Source organism: Cupressus sempervirens, chromosome 11 (genome assembly GCF_028749045.1).
Source record: "Cupressus sempervirens isolate cs-2001-9-10 chromosome 11, ASM2874904v1, whole genome shotgun sequence".
In the NCBI taxonomy this organism is placed as follows: Eukaryota; Viridiplantae; Streptophyta; class Pinopsida; order Cupressales; family Cupressaceae; genus Cupressus; species Cupressus sempervirens.
In genome coordinates this window covers 572,651,027-572,671,902 of record NC_143128.1, presented here as the reverse complement: position 1 = coordinate 572,671,902, position 20,876 = coordinate 572,651,027, and the positions used below count along the sequence as shown (strand labels likewise).

Here is a 20,876-nt window from a genome sequence, read left to right as displayed (position 1 = left end):
CTTTTCCTTAAGTTTATGATTGTGCTTTTGCAGTACATTGGGACGCCCTAAAATCCCTATGATAAGTAAGAGTACATCATTGACCTGCTCAAATACATAATGCAAAATTCATACATAAAACCTTGAAACTGATTAGAATGGCATTAGAAGCGATCAACTTGCTTAAAAAAAGGGAAAATATGAACTCATCGAGAAGAAGAAGAAACACATAAATCTCCACGTGTGGGATAAATAGAACTGAAATCAAAACAATTTAAAATGGTAACTATGCATATTGCCCTTTCATTTGGTTTGCTTGTTATATACACATAGCATTTCCCAACAGAGCATAATTTCATAAAGATGCTACAAGTATCTTAACATACAAATTTTGCATTTATATTACTTCTATTGAATTTACTGTCATTGATGTCAAAGGTTAATTTAAGCTCATATGAATTTCAGAGGATCATGTAATGTATTAGAATATTTGGTTAAGCTGCTTGCTTGGCTAATTGAGCTGGTTGCCTCTCTACGGCAGCTGGCTACTTGTCTGCTTCTTGTGCCATGTCAACCTTTTGTGAAAAGAGGATTGATTTATAGGAAGATTTAAATATGGTTTCAGATTTAAGAGCAAAAGGTGTCATCTCAGATTTTTATAATGGCTTCAGATTTCTTTGCCATGCTGCTGCTCATTAAGCTTTAACGTCTTGGAAACAAGTCACATGTGTCAAGTTACATGGTACTGCCATCCTCGTATTATGTAATTTTGCTAGCTTTTGGTAATACTTGAACCTTGAGAGGGATGGAACACTTGGATCATCCCATCTATATTGGAGGAACCCATAAGAAAGTCTTAAGACAAGGCCAAAATTCTTGATGACATGGTACGATGCACTATTAGCATAAGTACCTATGCTAGTCAATACTAATGAGTTCCTTATCAATCACCAGAGATCCAAGTGTGCATTATCTTTGGTATTCACAAATGCACATGAATGCCCATATATGTCTTGTTTTCTTTTTTACTAAATTTAAAACAATATTTATTCACAAGAAATAAAATAAAAAAAACCCATTTCATATCGAAACTCCAAATTAGTTCAATGACTAAAACAACTACAATCTGAGTGCACTGCATTATTATATATTCAGAATACACAACATCTGTTGAGAATAAAAATTACGTTCTTCGGTGATAGATATTTTTTTGAATATCATATGCAAAGAAAAGCCCTTCTACATTTGTTTCCAATTACTGACATGTCCTCCTTGATACGTATTTGGCACGAGAATAGAAATTGGTGTTCTAGTAGTTTGACCTACAGAAAACTATAAAGATGATCAAATGATCAACACCATAAATATTATACAATTATATGTAGAACAATTAATTAACTATTCTTGGGAACAGGTTATCGCATTTTCCGTGCTATTTACTAAGAGATTAATTGTTTTTTGTTGAAATTGTCTTTAGACTCTCAAAATCAAAGTGTCGTGAAAGGGTCTGTGTGTTGTAACATTTGGGAGCATATCTTACTTTTTGTACTTTATAATATGAGGGTAGATTTTTGGATTAAATATCAACATAATGATTTTCAAGGACATAAAAAAAAAAGAATATGCTCATACATGCATTAGTAGTATTGAAGCTATTTTACAAGGCTTAGGTTTGTAATTGGAATAGCTACAATATGCAGGGTCTGAAGCAGGAAGTGATTATAGATCTTGTTGGACAATGTCATACTTACAAGCAGCGCATGATGCATCTTGTCAATACAACTTCGTAAGTTACATTTTCTATTTATGATTTTCATTTGGAATCCATTGTTTTAGTTCTGAGATGAATTTGGTAAAATTTTTTTTGAAATGAGTGAAAACTCTAAAATACTGGGATGTCCTTTGTAAGTTATTATGTTGAAACATTGTAATCATTTTAAATGCTAACTTTCATCGGAGACACCAATTCTAGTTTGGGTAACAGGGTCTGGTAGATAGATTTGTTAAAAAACTGGGATTGAATTCATTTTGGATTCTGCATAATTTCATATGACAAATTAAATTTCTGTGAAAAGGTCATGTAATTTGGCACAATATACTCCCAGCAACGAGTCTAATAGCAATTTAATAACAATGACAAAGCATGAAGGTAAAACTATTTATCTCATAGATGATCAAAAAATCAAATGACACTTACTTAAATCTTAAAATAAGACACAATGCCAACAAGAAACAAATTTACATTCCAAAAGGAGAGTTGTTGTCAAGCAGCAGCTTCTATATGATGGAAAGAGACAGAGGAAAAATAACAGAGTTGAAGACAACTCTTCAATTTATATATTGCATATAATCAGTAGATACAAAGTTATCTTTACAAAATAGAGCTGCTGCCCTACATGTCAAATACAAAAAAAACATAGTCCTCTATTTCAGTTGAATATTTTGCTGTTACTACAGAAACAGATAATTTCTTTTTAAATTTTCAAACTGTTCTGCTCTGCTACAGCAAAACCCCTGTTTTCTAACTTTCTTCATTACATATTCTCCACTCCCTGTACATTCAAGGAAAAAAACCATAAACATAGCATTACAAAAAAAAATATATCAAACACATACTATAAATGTTTGAAGTCCATTGTACAAGTCTCCAGAAAACATAATAATAATATAGTAAGTACAAAACTTGTCTTAGACAAAATGATGGGACAACAAACAGCAAAATGATAGGTAAGCCTTGGTAAACGAAATTATTGGCACTTTAAAATCGAAGTTCCCTACATGAGTTGGCTTAGCTTTGGGCTATGATATGATGTGAGGATAAGTATTCTTCACACTAGTTAACTTTAGTCTCTTTCTCTTTGAATGATAAGGGCTCTTTTGGCCCCAGGAATAGGAATCAGGTATAGCTATCTATTATTGTGTATTTTGTTATTCCGATCTGTTATTCCAACCATGTTTAGTTCTAAAAAATGAAATTGGAATATGAGTGAATTTGAATTGAAATTAAATTATAAATTAAAATTTGAATGTGTGAGATGAAATTAAAATTTTTATTGTAAGCCTGCACAGTCAGCACATAGCTCTACACAAAAGGCATCCACTGTGACTTTGGAGGGTGCTAGGTGCTAGTTCATTGTTGTCAAGCCAGTATGAGTCATCCACATGAGCAATGACATTGCAATTTTCTCAGTTAATTTTGTTTCCTCCTCTCTGCAACTTAAGTTTCTTTTGAGATTTCCCAACTGGGTTTCTTTAACAGAAAATGGAATCCCCAATGAGCTTGCATGATAACAGAATCTTCAAGCTGTGTGTTGGGAACAACATGGATTGCTACAATCATCACTCCATTTGATGACTGTGTCTTTGAGATGATTAGTACTGTGGATCTCAGTCTTCAGAGCTTCCACTCATATTGGCCACTGCATCCCAAACATAATGTCAAAATCAGTTATGCCAATTTCTTGAGGAAGCAGTTGCTTGGACAGTCAATATGGACCACCCATTGAGGTTTGTAGAATAGAGGAGTTGTCTGGTATGACCCATTTAACAGGACCCTGGGAATCTCCATGGTTGAACTGACCCAGAATCTGGGTGTGCAGGCTAACATACCATTAATATAGTTTTTAATGCATCTCACTAGCAATAAAGCATGTTTTATTAGCCCATTATCTAGCTGTTTCACCTTTATTTCAAATTTAATGCAGGGACGAGGAGCTTGTTGGTCAGGGTCTTGCATTGAATGATGAATTGGATCATTTTGTCCTCTATAAGTTTAAATAGCTCTTTCTTCTATCATCTAAGCCACGTATTATGTCTGGCCTATTATTGTTTTGTGCTTTATAACTTGAAATAGCTCTTTCTCCTCTATATAATCTTGTGTTTACACATTTGCTTTATATTTTTAATACTGTGTTAAATAAGCCTATCAAAATAGGGTCATCCTATTCCATCCCATACCCTACTTTGACATGAAATCTTCGCATATTATTAATGGGTCTTTACGGCGCTCAAAGATTTGCATAATTAAATTGGAAAGAGATGTGATACCTTCATCCCACTTATTGGATTCTTCATTTAGAGAGATGTCCATTCTCTGCTCCTCCCATTTTGATTACAGTTTTAGTTTTGTAACTTGATATTGTGAGTCACATGTGTGAAATTTTGAGTGAATGATGTTGAAAATTGTTCATTGGAAATACAGGCACAACCCTGATGGAATGGAATACTGAAGAAACTGTCATCATAAGACAAGAAAATGTCATGTTCCTGCGAAGAAAACAAAATGTTAGCAAAATCAGAACTTGTTTCTTCTCCTTCCTTCATCCACTCATCCAATGTTACTGCCACTTCTTCATTCTTCATACTCCCTTCTTCATACATCATTATTGCATCACTTAGCTCTATCACACTCTTGTCTTGATTATGAAAAATGTTTTCAAAAGACATGCTGTCCCATGTCAATATACTGTCCCATACATTGTTATCCATATGCTGTCCCATTACTTTGCCATAACACATCCAAAGAGTGATAATATATTAGTTGTGATAATATATTTATTGACCGAATTGAAAATGTTACCAAGTAAGAAGGTGACAACATAGCCTTCAAGGCTGCTTCACTGTATATGTTGTACATGTTTAGTCTTCCACAGATTCATCGCTTCCCTTACCTCACCATGATTCCTTATGTAAAGGAATACTAATTGCTTAGTAAGGTTTGTCAAACATTAGGGTTATTATATTGCATATTAGTTTGACAGGAAAAATGGTAATCAGTTTCTCATTCTTTTCCCCTATCTTAATATTTTAGTAGATAAGAATATAAACTGAAAGAACCATCTCTTTAATACATTGCATTAGTAAATTACATTTGTATGATAAATTTTAGTGAAAAATGACAATTTGTTTGATTTTTCTTTGTGGGCAGGTTGTTGAATTGTAGGTGAGATTGCATTGCAAGGGCTGTGAGAGAACTATTCGTAAAGCCCTCTGTAAACTGAAAGGCACAACTCTCATCCAAAATTTCTATGCTTTTCTTTTGATTCAAACTTTAGCTGATAATTCTGTCATAAAACTCTGTAGGTGTGCAAACTGTGGACATAGAGATGAGCATGCACAAGATAACAGTTGTTGGGTGTGTAGATCAGAAGATGGTGCTCAAGACTGTGAGAAAAACAGGAAGAAGAGCAAAGTTATGTAATATCATATTTTTTTGAATTCAAGTGCATTTAATATCGACTCAGTCTTCATGCTTATTAGCCAGAAATAATATTAGAAAGAAATTGTGTAAGATCTGGCAGCATGGAGTTCCTGTCATTTGCTACAATCAATGTTTAAAAGAGAGCAATTCTTATGCAGTAGCTAAATGGTTATATCTTCCAGATCAACATGGTTATATCTTCCAGATCAACAAGACCTGAACATTAGTAATGCATTTAAGCACCATACTTGAAAAAGGTTGTTCATTTGTCTTATCAAAAGAAGTTTCCTTGAATCTAAGAAAAGGATTTGACAAATGTTTCTTTTGCATATGGTACCCATGTGGTGATACATAACATAATTAATTGTACTGGGCACAAATACAAATGTCAGTTTCACTGCCATTTCTGTGAACAATATATTTGTTGTGCTCACAATCAATGTCCCTTACTAACGTTAGATCCAAAAATAAACAGAAACCCTGCTGCAAACTTGGTGATAGAGAAAGTGCTATTAAGGAGTGGTTAAAAAGCTTGTTAGTGATTTGATTTTGATCAATTAGGTATGCTTCATGTGTCCAAATTTTGTCTACTTAGAATTTAGCTCTTGTTTATGGCCTATTATTATTATGAGCTTTATAAGTTTATATAGTTCATTTCTCTGTTAAAAATTGCTATTACATTTTGGTTTTCTCTGTGTTGTACATAATCCAAATTAAACCCATTTATTTCTTATTACAGGGCCGCATTAGCCTTATGCTTGAAAAAAGAAGAGAAAGCCTCATGTTATAAGAGTAGAACCACAAGAGCCATAGGAGAATGTCGAAGATAGTCACGATGTGCCTATTAGCATCATGACTATCTTCGGCATTCTTCTATGGCTCGTAAGGGAGATCAGCTAGCGAAGATGCTCTGTTAGCTTTTAATATGCTTCATAGATGAGATTGCATTATATGAGATTCATTACTACACTCGGGAATGGGTTCATCTTCAGTCTTCAAAAGATTGAAGATGAGCCCATTCCGAGTGTAGTAATGAATCTCAAAGCTCCTTTAGCCTGAGCATATGATGTCTTTCGGACGATCTTTCTGAAGCTGCATCAACATTGTATCCTTTAGGTGTTTGATTCTTCATCTTTCTTCTTTATTATTCTACAGAACAATTCTTATGGTTTAAGTTTTTTAGCATCAATTTGTAATTTCAGTCGGAAATCTCTATATGTCTTTTCTTCGCAGACAGGGTTGCTTAGTTTTTATGTAAATGTCTTTGCTTTTGCAGCTTGGACTTGAATTCACCACCAATGTTCTTTATACTCAGCCAACAATATATTTGTACCAAGTATAGTGCATTGTAATGGTATTGTTCATACAATGTTGATGTTTACTCAAGAAGACTATTTTTATTTAGTTTTATTCGCCAAGTTTCCTTTTCAGTTTGATTTTGAGTTGGTGATGCTTGAGACTCAAATGCCTACAAATGCTTCATGCAGTGTCCAGTCTCAAGCCTTGATCACTAGGCAAGCTCCTAGCTTTTATTACAGTTTGTTTACTACTATGTCACATCCAGTTTGCATGTGATTCTACTGACCTAAAGGATCCTTAACCACAAGCAACAGTAGTCTCCTCTGCCCAAGATAATATAACTTTGTTTGGATTTAAATAAGAAAATCGCAGCAGCATTATTAGTGAGGATTTGTGTCCGCTCAGAAACTTCTTATCTAAGAAAGCCTTCCTGAGGGTTGTGAGCTTGTGTACTTATCCTTTACATCAAAGGTTCAGTGCGAGCATGTTGCTAAGACCCTGCCCAAGGTTACAAATGCAAAGTGAACTAGTTTTTAATGCTTCTCACTAGCAATAAAGCATGTTTTATTAGCCCATTATCTAGCTGGTTCACCTTTATTTCAAATTTAATGCAGGGACGAGGAGCTTCTTGGTCAGGGTCTTGCATTGAATGATGAATTAGATCATGTGCTAGGGAAACACAACTCCATTACTACAGGGTCTCCTGTTATGTGAAAAAGAACAAAATAGAGTAAACTAGAATAAATTTGGTAACTTTCCACATTTCAAATGTGGATTATACCTCTGAACTATTGCATAGAGAGAGAGAGGGGGGCAAGGTGTTGCAGAACTATTGCATAGCCAAGGAGACAACAAAGGAGCCTCCCTGTCTCCCCTGCCCCTACATGTGAGAGAGAACACTATTGCATAGAAAGGTACGTAGGCAACAGAGCAAGAACATGCACTCGAGTTTTCCCTAAACTGGGTGTTCCCAAAGGTAAATAACTGAGGCTGTTCCACTTGTTTATTTTCATATTTTCCATTTGAATGTATGCATTAGAATCTATTATCAATAACTCGGCATAATATCTGTATTGGTGACTTCGTCCATTGGAATTGGAATGTGGAAGACAAGTATGTGCCAACATTTTATTCTATTTGAGAGCACATGGTTTTCCCTCTTGTTTTATGGTCTATGGCAATCCAAATGACTGTTAGAAAAACCAATCTCAAAGTTCAGAATGGTAGAATGATAATATCTTCATGAGTTGATTTATAATCTTGTGTCATTTACATTGAAATATAAGTATAATAGGTTAAATTGTAGGTTCAGTTCGGGGAGGGGTTAGGTTACATCCTGTTTGTGAATTCTTGTAATTTTTAAACGTAAAGAATTAGTTTCTGGGTAGATTTTTATTCATGATCTTTGCCTTTCCACTGGTCTATTGGCAGTTGCTTTGCTAACGTGGTGCTTCAGTGCCTGCTATACAGGAAACCTCTTGCAGCCTATCTACTCCATGGATCGCATTCTCAAAAATGTATGTTATCATTTCTTAGTAGATTTATCCTTAGACACAGGCATTGCAATATTAGTTGCGGCTTGCAAAAACAATAACCTATACTATTTGTTGGGTCTGCTCAGGTCAGAAGAAAGACTGGTGCTTCATGTGTGAGCTTGAGTTTCTTGTCTCGAGGGTGAGAGGAGGAGATGGTGCCTTATCACCAATTAGAATACTTTCTAGAATTAAAAACATTGGCAATCACCTTGGATATGGAAAACAGGAAGATGCTCATGAGTTTTTAAGGTAACATGAATTGCAAAGTGCTTAGAGTCTTTCAATTTTTAAATCATACCGACATATATCAAGATAGAAATGCTCATAGAAAGGAGTATTTAAGGATATGCTACAAATTATGTGCACACAAAAATTAATCTCCATTGATGTGCTTAAACATACTTACATGGCACACGCATGCATGCTCGCGCGCGCGCGCGCACACATAGATTGATATCTTGTTTTTCTTTTCCCTTTTAGATTTGCAGTTGATACCATGCAGTCGATATGCCTTGATGAAGCTGGTGGAGAGGAAGCCATTCATCCAATAGCACATGTGACTATGTTCATTCAACAAACATTTGGTGGTTATCTTCAGTCGAAGGTGGTGCTAGTATTAACTTTACAATGCAAAAATGTCAATGAACAAATACACGTGATTTGTAGATTTTGATTATAAAATTTATTTCTGTATAAGGAGTTCAGATTAGGGGAGTCAGCCTGGCGAGTTGACATGGCGACTCGACTTAAAGTGGCGAGTTGGTGGGGCAAGTGGGGGTGACTTGGTGAGCTGACTTGGAGAGTTGGCTTAGGGGGCGGACTTGGTGAGTGAACTTAGAGAGTCGACTTGGTGAGCGTACTTCAATTGTCAGTTTGGCGAGTTGACTTGGGGAGCCGGCCTGGTGATCTAACATGGTGAGTGGGCTTAAAGTGGCAACTTGGTGGGGCAAGTTGGCGAGCTGACTTAGCAAGGTCACTTAGAGACGTGACATGGCGAGCTGACTTGGTGAGCAAGCTCGATGAGTTGACCTAAAGACTGACCTTGATGAGGCACTTTGGTGGGGTGACTTGATGACCGAACTCAAAGAATCAACTTGGCGAGCATACTTGAACAGTCGACTTAGTGGGGCAAGTTGGCGAGCCGACTTAGTGAGTCCACTTGGTGAGGTGAGATGGTGAGCCGACTTGGTGCGGCGACTTGGCAAGCTAACTTGGTGAGCGGACTTAAAGAATGACCTTGATGAGGTGCTTTGGTGGGGTGACTTGATGAGTGAACTTAAAGAGTCAACTTTGTGAGTGTACTCAAACAGTCGACTTGGTGACATGACTTGGTGGGCTGGCTTGGCGAGCCGACCTAGCGTGCGTACTTGAACAGTAGACTTGGTGAGTTGACTGAAAGAGTCAACTCATTGAGGTGACTAGGTGGGAGTGACTTTGTGAGCTGGCTTGGTGAGTTGACCTAGGGGATGGGCTTGGTGAGAAAACTTAAAGAGTTGACTTGGTGAGCACACTTGAATTGTCGGCTTGGCGAGCAGACTTGGGGACTTGGTGGGACATGTGGGCGAGCTGACTTGGTGAGGCAAGATGGTGAGTCGACTTGGTGAGGCAACTTGGCGAGCTGACTTGGTGAGCAGATGGGGGGGCGACTTGGTGAGCTGATTTGGTGAGCGGATTTAAGAACTGACCTTGATGAGGCACTTTGGTGGGGCGACTTGATGAACAAAGTTTGAGTCAACTTGGTGAGCGCACTTGAACAGTCGACTTGGTGAGTGTACTTCAATTGTCAGCTTGGCGAGCTGACTTGGGGAGTTGGCCTGGCGATCTAACATGGTGAGTGGGCTTATATTGGCAACTTGGTGGGGCAAGTTGGTGAGCCGACTTAGCGAGGCCACTTAGAGACGCGACATGGCGAGCCGACTTGGCGAGCAAGCTCGATGAGCGGACCTAACAACTGACCTTGATGAGGCACTTTGGTGGGGTGACTTGATGACCGAACTCAAAGAGTCAACTTGGCGAGCATACTTGCACTAGTACATTTGGGTTCATTTTTCGACCTTTATTGGTCGAATTTTTGACCCAATTTTTGACTAAATTCAACCAACCCATGGGTCGAAATTTTTTTGGTCGAAATTTCGACTAACTTACTGGTACATGATTTATCTCAATCATATAACTAATTATATATTCTTCATATTAGTTACTATCAATGTTTTTCAGGCATTCTATAAAAGAGTTCACATGCCTTGCGTATGATATGACATTTTGCATGCATCCTGCACTCTTTCTCATCCAGCTAATGATGGATTACGCAGAGTCCTCTGAAACCATGATGCTAAAGAACAAACAATCAAATCCAAAATGAACTTGCACTACAAATGGATTGTGGAAATCTGATATTAGTAAAATTGCATGCATGTCTACTAGGACAATCACAACTTAAACATACATTTGTCCTAGTAGACATGCATGCAAAATTAACAATATCAGATTTCCACAATCCATTTGTAGTGCAAGTTCATTTTGGATTTGATTGTGTGTTTTTTAGAATCATGGTTTCAGATCATTCTGCGTAATCCATCATCAGCTGGATGAGAGAGTGTAGGATGCATATAAAATGTCATATCATAAGCAAGACATGTGAACTATTTTATAGAATGCTTGAAAAAAATTTACACCTAGCTGTTGGTGGAAATTTCCACCTTCATTGGTTGAAATTTCCACCAACGCCTGGGCTTTTTCTACCTTTGTTGGTGGAAATTTCCACCAACTCTTACATTTTTTTCGACCTTTGTTGGTCGAAATTTCCACCTTCATTGGTCAAAATTTCCACCAACACCTAAATTTTTTTCTACCTTTGTTGGTTGAAATTTCCACCTTCATTGGTTGAAATTTCCACCAACGCCTAAATTTTTTTCTACCTTTGTTGGTCGAAATTTCCACCAACGCCTAATTTTTTTCTACCTTTGTTGGTCGAAATTTTCACCAACGCGCAAATTTTTTTCTACCTTTGTTGGTCGAGATTTCGACCAATTCCTGTTTAAACCGGCACAATGGCTTTGGTAGGTTTTCGACCAATAGATTGGTCGAAATTTCGACCAACCAGTGAGTTGGTTGAAATTTTGACCAGAAAAATATCGACCAACGGGTTGGTCGAAGTTGGTTGAAAGTTGGTTGAAAAATGGGTCGAAAATTTGACCAATAAAGGTCGGAAAATGAACCCAAATGTACTAGTGACAAGTGGTATCAGAGCTTGGTCACAAGTTCCAATCCATGCAGGCCATGGTGAGTAACGCTGGGAGGGGGATTGTTGGTAGTGTGCTAGTGTCCCTTGTTGGATTCGTGACATGGTTTAACAACCTCCTGTGTCTCGATAAGTCTAGTGGTTGTGTTGGGCATTAACTTGCCGATCTTTTGGTGCAACCACAACCCTAGCAATTAGCAAAAGCTTTCACCTAGAAAACTCCTTTGTCAGTTGAGCTTGCCCCATAAGAGAATTTAAGATAACAAAACAAAGTACCCTAACACCATTCATCTTTATGAATGCATCCCATCCGCTGCATCTCCTAATCACACTGTACTGAAGGAATTATGTCTTATTCGTTGACAAGATAGCTGAATCTTGCTTCACTACATAGGACAATCTCAAACCCAACTACTTTAAACTGAGACTTCAAATAAATGATTGCAAAACATCAACTGCCAACCTCGTGAAAACTGGAATGCCGAACATGTAAGCACAAACGAGCATGACAAAAACCATAATGTTGAAGTCAAAAGAAAAACTTTAAACAAGGTTGCATGAGAAGCCACGGAAACTGAGATTGTAACATCCTCAGCGAACACTTGACTGTGGATCATATTAGCAAACAAATATTCTCTCTGCTCTCCTCTCAAATTCAACACATCCAGTATGATTGCAAAGGTACGATACATATATCAAGTACACTGTCCTATAGAATAATTACTTCTGCCACACGTCTTGAATAATACTGCCACGAAAATGATGAGATGCCATGTGGATGCACAAAGAGACTAGGAAAATATTATAATTAAAACTGTTGATAATAATAAAGCAATCATTTAAAATGTTTGGCCACATTACAAAATCGGCACATAGAGAAACAACAAATTTCAGCAAAGACTGCCAGCAATAACGCCACATCAAGCACAATAATCTTTCTTATCAGTTACGTGAATTCATCACCACATAAAACTGAAGAGACGTCAAATAATAGAGACCATCAATTTTATTAATAAAGACGGTAGTGCTGGAAATTACAACGGCATAAATAAAGAATAACATGGAAGAGGGAATCGACACCAGAGCTCTGCATAGATATGCCATCATGACACAAGAGAGCTCACGATGATGCAAGACCGCCAACAAGGATTATAACATGTGCAGATACTGAGAAGCTTGATTAGATGTATTCTGATATTAAGATCTGTCTTGCAGCTATTGACTGTAACAGTATAACTCTTTTTGACTTGCCATTTCAGCCTTTGTAGAATCTGAAGTATCATCCAAAGGATCAGGTGTTTTTAGACCGACATCCCTACTAAACTTCCCCAGCTTGACTGAAGGAATAATGAACAACTTCACCATCTGAAGCCTTAGATTTGCCAATTTCCCTTTTATGGGTCAAAGTTCCATCTCCATCTGCAAAGTTTGTTCATAAAATTTTGAGGAGGAGCTGAATGCCTATAATATGTACTAAATCTTAACCCTAGAAAATCTGCTACATCAACATTCATATAACAGATTAGACTGAAAGAATAATGAATTGGTAAGTTTTTTTTTCTGCTGTTCTTGTTAAACTTCCATTAGAGATGGAATTATCATATAATTGGTTCTCTTTTTGATGGGGAGCCAATAGGATTTCAGAGAACTCCTAAAATGGATCCTCCAAACTTGAATGGAACACCCAAATTTCTAAGTTTTCCCAATGCCCTCAAATGCCCTCAAAGGCTCAAAACACAAACTACCCTTTGATTACTGATTCCAACACCTTGGAAGGTTTTAATTTACCCAAACAAACTTGATTCAACAGGTTTACAAACCCCCAAATAGAGATTTTGTACAGAAACCCACTTCTAGCTCTCAACTAGGCCTATTCTTCAATTAGGTCTCAAAACACTGTTTTTCCCTCTTTCCTCCCAAATCTTCCAAAACATTGGACAAATAAACAACTGTTCCAGATGCCCATTTGGACATACTCTTAACATATAAAAAACTTAAGTGCCCTTCCTTTGGACCAACTGTACAGAAATGGGGAATTTGTCACTGATTTAGGCCTAATTAGGCCACTTTTACCAAGCGGCTAAACTTTTTATCAACTTCCCAAACTTGGTGCACTATCTTATTTTATTGCCAAACCAAGGATTTTGGCGCTTTTTTGGTCAGCTACAACTTCAAAGTTACCTAAACACCAAACCCTCAACAAATCAACCCAAAAACTAAGGCCTTTTTAAAAACTTGTCAAAATTCACTTCCAGAATCAAAAGGTTATCATTTCACCTTTGCGTGGACACGTCCTAACATAATGAATGAAGATAGTGCCCTCATTAAGCGAGTTTTGCTACTGCTGTACCATTACCTCCATTTTTACGACTTTCTGGCAAGCAACCAGTCAATCAACTTGGGTGATCACCCCACAAATCTTCACTCCTTCATCCAACCTGTTAGTATAAGGTATAGTACACATCATAGGTCCATCCCACAAGTCACAAATAGAAGCATAAAGTGGAATGACCTCTTAAGCCATTAATACTCACAAAATGAAGTGCCTTCCTTAGCGTTGTTCAGAACAGTCAGTTATAAACCAATGAAAATCATATGATCCAGCTTTTACATGGAAAGTTCAAGGATGTTTTAATCATGGATTAGAGAACAAATTGTTGAATGCAAAAGAGTTTTAGTTCATTTATTTCTCATTGAACAGCCCATACAATCTGATATTTGATCCTTCCAAATTTCACCATACTACCATTTGGTCGTGTAAGGAGGTCATTTAAACCTGTCCTTTCCCTCCAAATCAAATACAACCACTTAAATACCCTTCTCCCTAACAAAACTCTTAAATCCTATGTTTTGGCTAACTAGCCATTGGCATTTGAAATTCAAATTTTAAAAACTTAAGTAATGAACTCCTAAACACCTAAAACTTTGGGTTTGATATCTATAGGGTCTTATTACATCATTAATGACTCTTCACACTCATTTGACCTAATTAGGCATCATTTTGCTATTTTACATGATTTGGTCCTATGGTCTTTATCAAGACCATTAGGACATTTGATCCTTACATCATTTTTATTACATTCAATGGCCATTATCGGCCTCAACACATTAAAGTTAAGCCGTAATGACTGCATTTCGTTTGCCTTCATGGATATCTTCAAGTCTTTTCTTGGTTTATCAAGTGCTCCTGCACACTATAGAGCTCACTTGCTCAGTGTCTCCACATTCTTGGTGTATAAAAGTCTTGTCTATTTTAGCCATAGTTGAAAAACTCAACAATATCTCGACTAGCTCAATTTTTTTGGAAAACTCAGAATCGCAAAAAACTTGGCAACTAATCGACACTTTTATCGAACATTTGAAAATATATAATTTGTATAGATATATTAATAAATAATTATGAAGACTATAAATAAATATATTTGTTCTCTATAATGAATTTATAATTTATAAACACTAAAAACTTATAAATTAGTTTAATAAACAATGCATATGCATATTAGGATTAAGAATAAATATACATTATTATAATTTATTAGATATACAGTTATTAATTTATACTAATTTATAACTCTCTATAATGAATTTATTAATATACAATATTATACTACTTTAGTATTCATATAGAGTATAATGGTATTATAAATCTGTATTATACAGTATTATAAATTTACAAAACCAATTCAAATAAATTAGAAATTGTATATTATAAAGTTATCTATTAACTCACGATCACCAATTCATAACTTATAGTTATATAAATTTACAACTTAGTTCTATAAAAATATAAATAGTGATGATGATGTGTATACAAGAGCATAATAATGATGTGTATATGAAGAGAGTTTACTACTATGCGTTGACTTTCCAAGTCATTCATTGGGCATACTTAGACAAATTTAAATTAAATTTCCAATAATGTTTTCTATAACTTGTTGAAGAGCAAAACCATTACGTGTGTATCCTACAATCAACACTATGTGATGGCATATTTGAGGCATATCGTCAAAATAGTTCATGTGTCTGAATCTATGCTTCTATGTTTTTTCAGCAGTCTGAATCTGTGTGCCTTAATAGTCCTCAGTAATCACACCTTTCTTCAGCAGCCATTGCAGTGCTTTTGTTAGCCATCACAGCCTGTGGGAAAATGAAAAAACTCTAAACATTTTTTAGAAAACTTTATTGTTTTTCAAGTTGACTTAATCAGTGGTTTTTTGACCCAAAAATCTTAAAACTCCTGATTTTTTCATCCCAAATGCGGTGCAATTTTTTCAAAATATTGTCGGCGATTTATTTGGCGATTATATCGGCTGGCAGTTTTGCTCGCAATATCTCGTGATATCAGCAATATATCGCAGTTTTTTTTAACTATGATTTTAGCTTTCTCACTTGTAAATAAAGTTTAAATTAGACTTCCGTATAGTCTATAATATAAAGGTCAGATGTGTTCCTCACATAAAGAAATATTTTTTAAGAGAAAAATCTATAATCAGAACTTTTAGCTTACATCTTAAAAGAGAAACAATAAAAAGCTTCCAAAACCCCTCTTTTAAATTGGAGGTCCTTGATTTTCAATTTGTATGAATGTTAAACTCTTCAGAAAATAGCAACATATCTGACAGGAGCTTTTTAATATTATGCCCTTTTGCCCTCTGAACTCTTCCCATCTCTTGAACCTTGTGCTAATTTTACCTTCCAATTTTGTCTTCCTTTGGCAAAGGTTTGTCGTCATTCAATTTTGTATTAGCCAAATCCACGTCAGTATTCTCTGCATTTAACTCTCCCATCCAAATCATCTGCCTAAATATAAGTATTTAAAAGAGTTAGATTTCTCTATTTTCCAAATGGCCACCACTAATTAACTTTTGTTTCTGTTAGAGGATGAACATTATTCCAGCAGCTGTCAAAATGACAATCAAAGTTAAGCAATATGAACAATGAACTAAATTGAAAATGGAGATAATGAAAATTCAGACTACTGCAGAGGATGCAGAGCCTTTTTTTATAGCAGATGATTTGAATATCATAAGTACAAACAAACAACAATGGCGCAGGTGAGATGAGGAAGAAATAGCTGCAGTATATATTGTATGCTGTATCTCTTTTTTCTTATGCATGGTGAAATACAAAACTAAAGTAGATGTATCTCTGTCAATAACAAGCTGAAAAATTGAGAATTTGATTTGATTAAATCTTTTGTTCACAAAGAAAGACGAGAAACAAATCTGTTGTCACCAAGCCACCTATAATTTTTTCTTTATTACTAGTTGAAGCTAAAAAATAAGTTTCAGGCTGTGCTCCATCAGGTCCCAGTCCTGTACCAAAGTAGCACTGGTATGGGCTCTGTCACAAGAATGGCCTGAGAAGAATCAGGCAGCCCTAGTCACTCTTGAGCACTTCCAGGAGATCCCAAATGCACCTGCATCCAGAAAACTAAAATGAAAATAATTTATACGTAAATGTCAAAACATAAATTTTTAATTGTGTTTTCAACATTAAAACATTTAGAAAAGAAGTTAGTAACCAAATTAAAAGTGCATTCATCTACTCTGTAATGTTTGTACAAACACTCACTGGTTTATTAAACAGAAAAAAACCAACAAACTGCATCAAATGTAAGTTTTGTAGAAACCTTTTCTCGCTGATAAATTTGTTCTTTAATATGTCTAACTTCCATAATGATTTGCAAAGTCCTATAATAAATTCTAGAGGCATATGATAGAGTTTGTGTCATATTTGATTGTGCAATCTGTTCCAGTTTGTATCGGTAACTACTTCAACTTGGCCTTAGTTCCCTTATTCCTACAGTATGAATATTCCAATAATCCTCTGCTAATGACTGGTGCTGTCTCTTCATGTCATGAATTCCAAGATACACAAATATGAGAATCAAATGCTACGTGACTATGAAATTCATTTTCAGCAAAGACACCCATAGTTGTTCCATGGAACTCCCTGTTACAAGATTCAAGAATTGGCAGATCAACGGATTTCCGGATGATTGATTTATTAACAGAGGAACAAATGGGTTCCTTATAAAGAATTACAAGCATGTTGTTTCTAAAAGAATAGAAACAACGTAGACTAAAGACGAAATTAGAAACAAAACTGAAGACAGGATAGGAAATATTCCTATCTAGATTGAAGACAAAAGACACAGGATAGGAAACATTCCTATCTAGATTGAAAGATGGACTACAGACAAGTAGTTGACCATTATAGAAAGTATTTAACTAAGAAGATAATATCTTAATAAAGGTATTAAAGATATTATCTTAATACCCTCCCTTAATGGTCAACGTACAGCTAGACTGAAAGATAGACTAGAGACAAGTAGTTGACCATTATAGAAAGTATTTAACTAAGGAGATAATATCTTAATAAAGATATTAAAGATATTATCTTAATACTCTCCCTTAATGGTCAACGTATGGATGTCGAAACATTCTGGGATAATTGAGACCCTCCCTGGATCTACAGAATGTTAAAACCAAGAAGCTTTGCTAGAAGAGTGCTATGACTCAAAACAGATTGCAATTACAAAACTTTGTTTTTATGAAAAAAAGGGTAAAACCCAGAATCTCACGCAACCTTGCGTATTACGAACAACATGAAATGGTTTTTAAGGAGAAAATCAACAAACCCAAAAAAAATAGAAACAGATTCAAAAGGTGAAAAATGCAGCTTAGCCTTGATCAGGAAGCTCGACAACTATTGCTGTTGGCTAGGAAGCATTTTGCCTTGCTTGGGCAGCCAAACGTTTCCGGCACTCGAACTTCATATGGCCAAACTTGTGACAGAAATTACATTGTACATTTTGCTTCGTAGAGCCATCCAGGGATTGAGCAGAAGGTTGATGCTGGAAAAGTTGAGAATATTGAAGGTTAACATGCGCTACTTCTAGTGGTTATAATTGTGGCCATTGAATCGTAGATTGCCCTCCAACATCAGATTAGTCAAAGATGCCATTTCGAAAAATTCAGGTACAAACTTCAAGACTGAAATTCAATAGGCATGGATTTCAAGAAAAATTCCTAGTTGACCCAAAAAAAATCAACAGGTACCTAGAGGAACTGATACTAAACCTAGAAAGAATTTGAAGTCAATTTTTGGATCTGCTGGCTTGAAAATTGAGGCACGAAAAACGAGGAACCTAGAAAAACGGACAATGACCTAGTTGAGCTCCCAAAAAACCCACCAAGAATCTACAATAAAAAAAAATTGCGACCCCAAAAATTAGGGTTTTGGGCAAAAACCTAGTCGGCTGCTTGGAAGGTTGAATTTGCACCAAAAAAATGGCGATTATTTTTTTATTTTTTGCAAGGAGAGCACAAACGATGAAGAATGGAGACAAAACAAACTGATCCTTGACCCTACAATCACGATTTTGTTGTCAAATGAGCTTGAAAAGATATGGATGCGAGCTGCTTCAGATGTGTGCGATTTGGAGAAAATACGACATGATTTGTGTTGTGATTTACAGTCGGAATGAGCCCCTGAATAAAACAAGAAGAATAGGGCACTAAATTGCGGCTGGTAGAGACTTGAAGGCACAGAAAAAAGCACGAGTTGGAAGCCGCGATTTGTAGAGAAAAACCAGATGCCAAAACCTGCATTTAAAAAAAAAGAAAAAGGATGCAACCCGTGTTTTTCAAAAAATGGATGCCGAACAAAAACTCTAGCTGTGATGTATGTGAAAAACCAGAAGTAATTTCAAAAAAACTTAACAAATAATTTCAATGGAAATTATAATTTTTTTTTTTGAAAAAAATTGAAGCATTGGCTCTGATACCATGTTAAAAGATTCAAGAATTGGTAGATTAACGGATTTCCAGATGCTTGATTTATTAACAGAGGAACAAATGTGTTCCTTATAAAGAATTACAAGGACATTGTTTCTAAAAATGTACACTAAAGACGAAATTAGAAACAAAACTGAAGACAGGATAGGAAACATTCCTATCTAGACTGAAGACAAAAGAGATAGGATAGGAAACATTCCTATCTAGACTGAGACGGACTACAGACAAGTAGTTGACCATTATAGAAAGTATTTAACTAAGGAGATAATATCTTAATAAAGATATTAAAGATATTATCTTAATACTCCCTAAATTGACAATGATATGCTACTTCAACAATCACTTCTACTATTCAGAATTGCTCAGTGCATATAAATCACTGATTTCTGCTCCCAATAACAAAGTTTAAACAACATTTCTTTGTAAGCACTGAATTAGATATTTTCAGACTATTCTCATAACCCTTGACTAAGCGAAAATGTAGAGATTTGTACTCTCTACGCCAAGCAAAAAGCTTTTACTTATCATGTTTTCAGCTATCCTCAAATAAGGCGTTTTTTCTTTGTTGTTAAACCACTTCATCTTTCTGGTTCACTTCATCCTTCTTCATTTTTTAATCTTCACTCTTTTCTGCCCATGCCACTAGGGATTTTTTGTGGACTATTGGAGAAGTCTTTGAAGCTATTATGACGATTTTCATGGAAATTATATGCACCTCCATAGTTCATAGGTATGGTCTTTCTGAGACACCCCTGAGCTCTGTTCATTTGCTGGCTTTGGCTTTCATTATATTCAAATCTCTGTATGTGTATATCATGAAATTTCCACACTTAATTCTTAAAACCCTTATCATGGCTGTGGATATGATCTTTGAAGTTCTCTGTTTTCATGAAACAAAACTTTGAGGGTTTTCTTGTAAATCCATTCCCAGACTGTGAATCACAATTCCCTGAAACCCTAGCTCTGGGCTTATTTCTACAGACCATGGAAACATTGTTTGAAACCCTCTGTTCTTGGTGATGCATCCCAGACTTACTGTGTAAATAATGACAGAATAGAATGCTGCTTTATCTCAATCAAGTCACACTATGTGTATGCAATTCACTAGAAACTTACCACTGGAATGTTTGGGCTCATTGGACTATACATGTGTGCTAATGCCCTAGGTCTAGATGCCACAAGTATGGGATGACTGTAAGATAATGGTACAAAGCTTGTATTTGACAATATTTTACTTGATGATTTTCCTTATCAATAGATGAAAACGATTTATTTTATGTACACATGGTTCCTTAAATTTACTTTTCTACTTCAAAAATAATAGGCTCATATTGTAGCTGCTACTATTTATCTGGGTAGTAGCTCAAGAATTGCTGTAACAGAATTGAATTATTGAATGCCTCTGGACCTCAGGATAATTAATAAGGCATTTTCTTTGAAGGACTATATGCTCAAGTTGTAATGGATTTTATAATTTCAAGTTCTAACTGAATGGTCTAGTCCAATTATCTCAACATTAGTTCTAACTTGCAAAATCTAACTTCATTCAATAACCGATTAAAATGATATCTTGGGTTTACTTTTTTTTTTACCATGTATTGCAGATGCTGCTTGATAGGAGGTAAAGAGGTTCAAAATGCTATTTTAAGTAGCATACAAGACTTGGAAAAAGCATTTTCAGGTTATCGAGAAGAAGTATTGGTAAGGAATCCTACGAAAATGTCTCATTTCTAAAATTGAATGATATAATATAACTTGTACACATGAGGGTCTCTTCACATTTGAGATGCTGAAGTACAAGTTCACCACATAGCCAGTGT

At 35.8% G+C, this 20,876-nt stretch overlaps 1 protein-coding gene across 2 annotated transcripts in view; it reads left to right on the top strand.

The window, feature by feature from the left end:
- The window catches only part of LOC149530929 (putative pectinesterase 53), an 83,357-nt gene that overhangs the window by 25,022 nt on the left and 37,459 nt on the right, over positions 1-20,876 (top strand). Inside the window, exons 4-6 of one of the 2 annotated variants that reach the window (XR_016358585.1) lie at positions 1,680-1,765; positions 4,907-4,982; positions 5,062-5,170. The exons of the other annotated variant lie outside the window; for it this stretch is intronic. The gene's annotated coding sequence lies outside the window, so the exon portion shown is untranslated. The remainder of the gene's footprint in view (positions 1-1,679; positions 1,766-4,906; positions 4,983-5,061; positions 5,171-20,876) is intronic. 2 annotated transcript variants of the gene reach the window in all.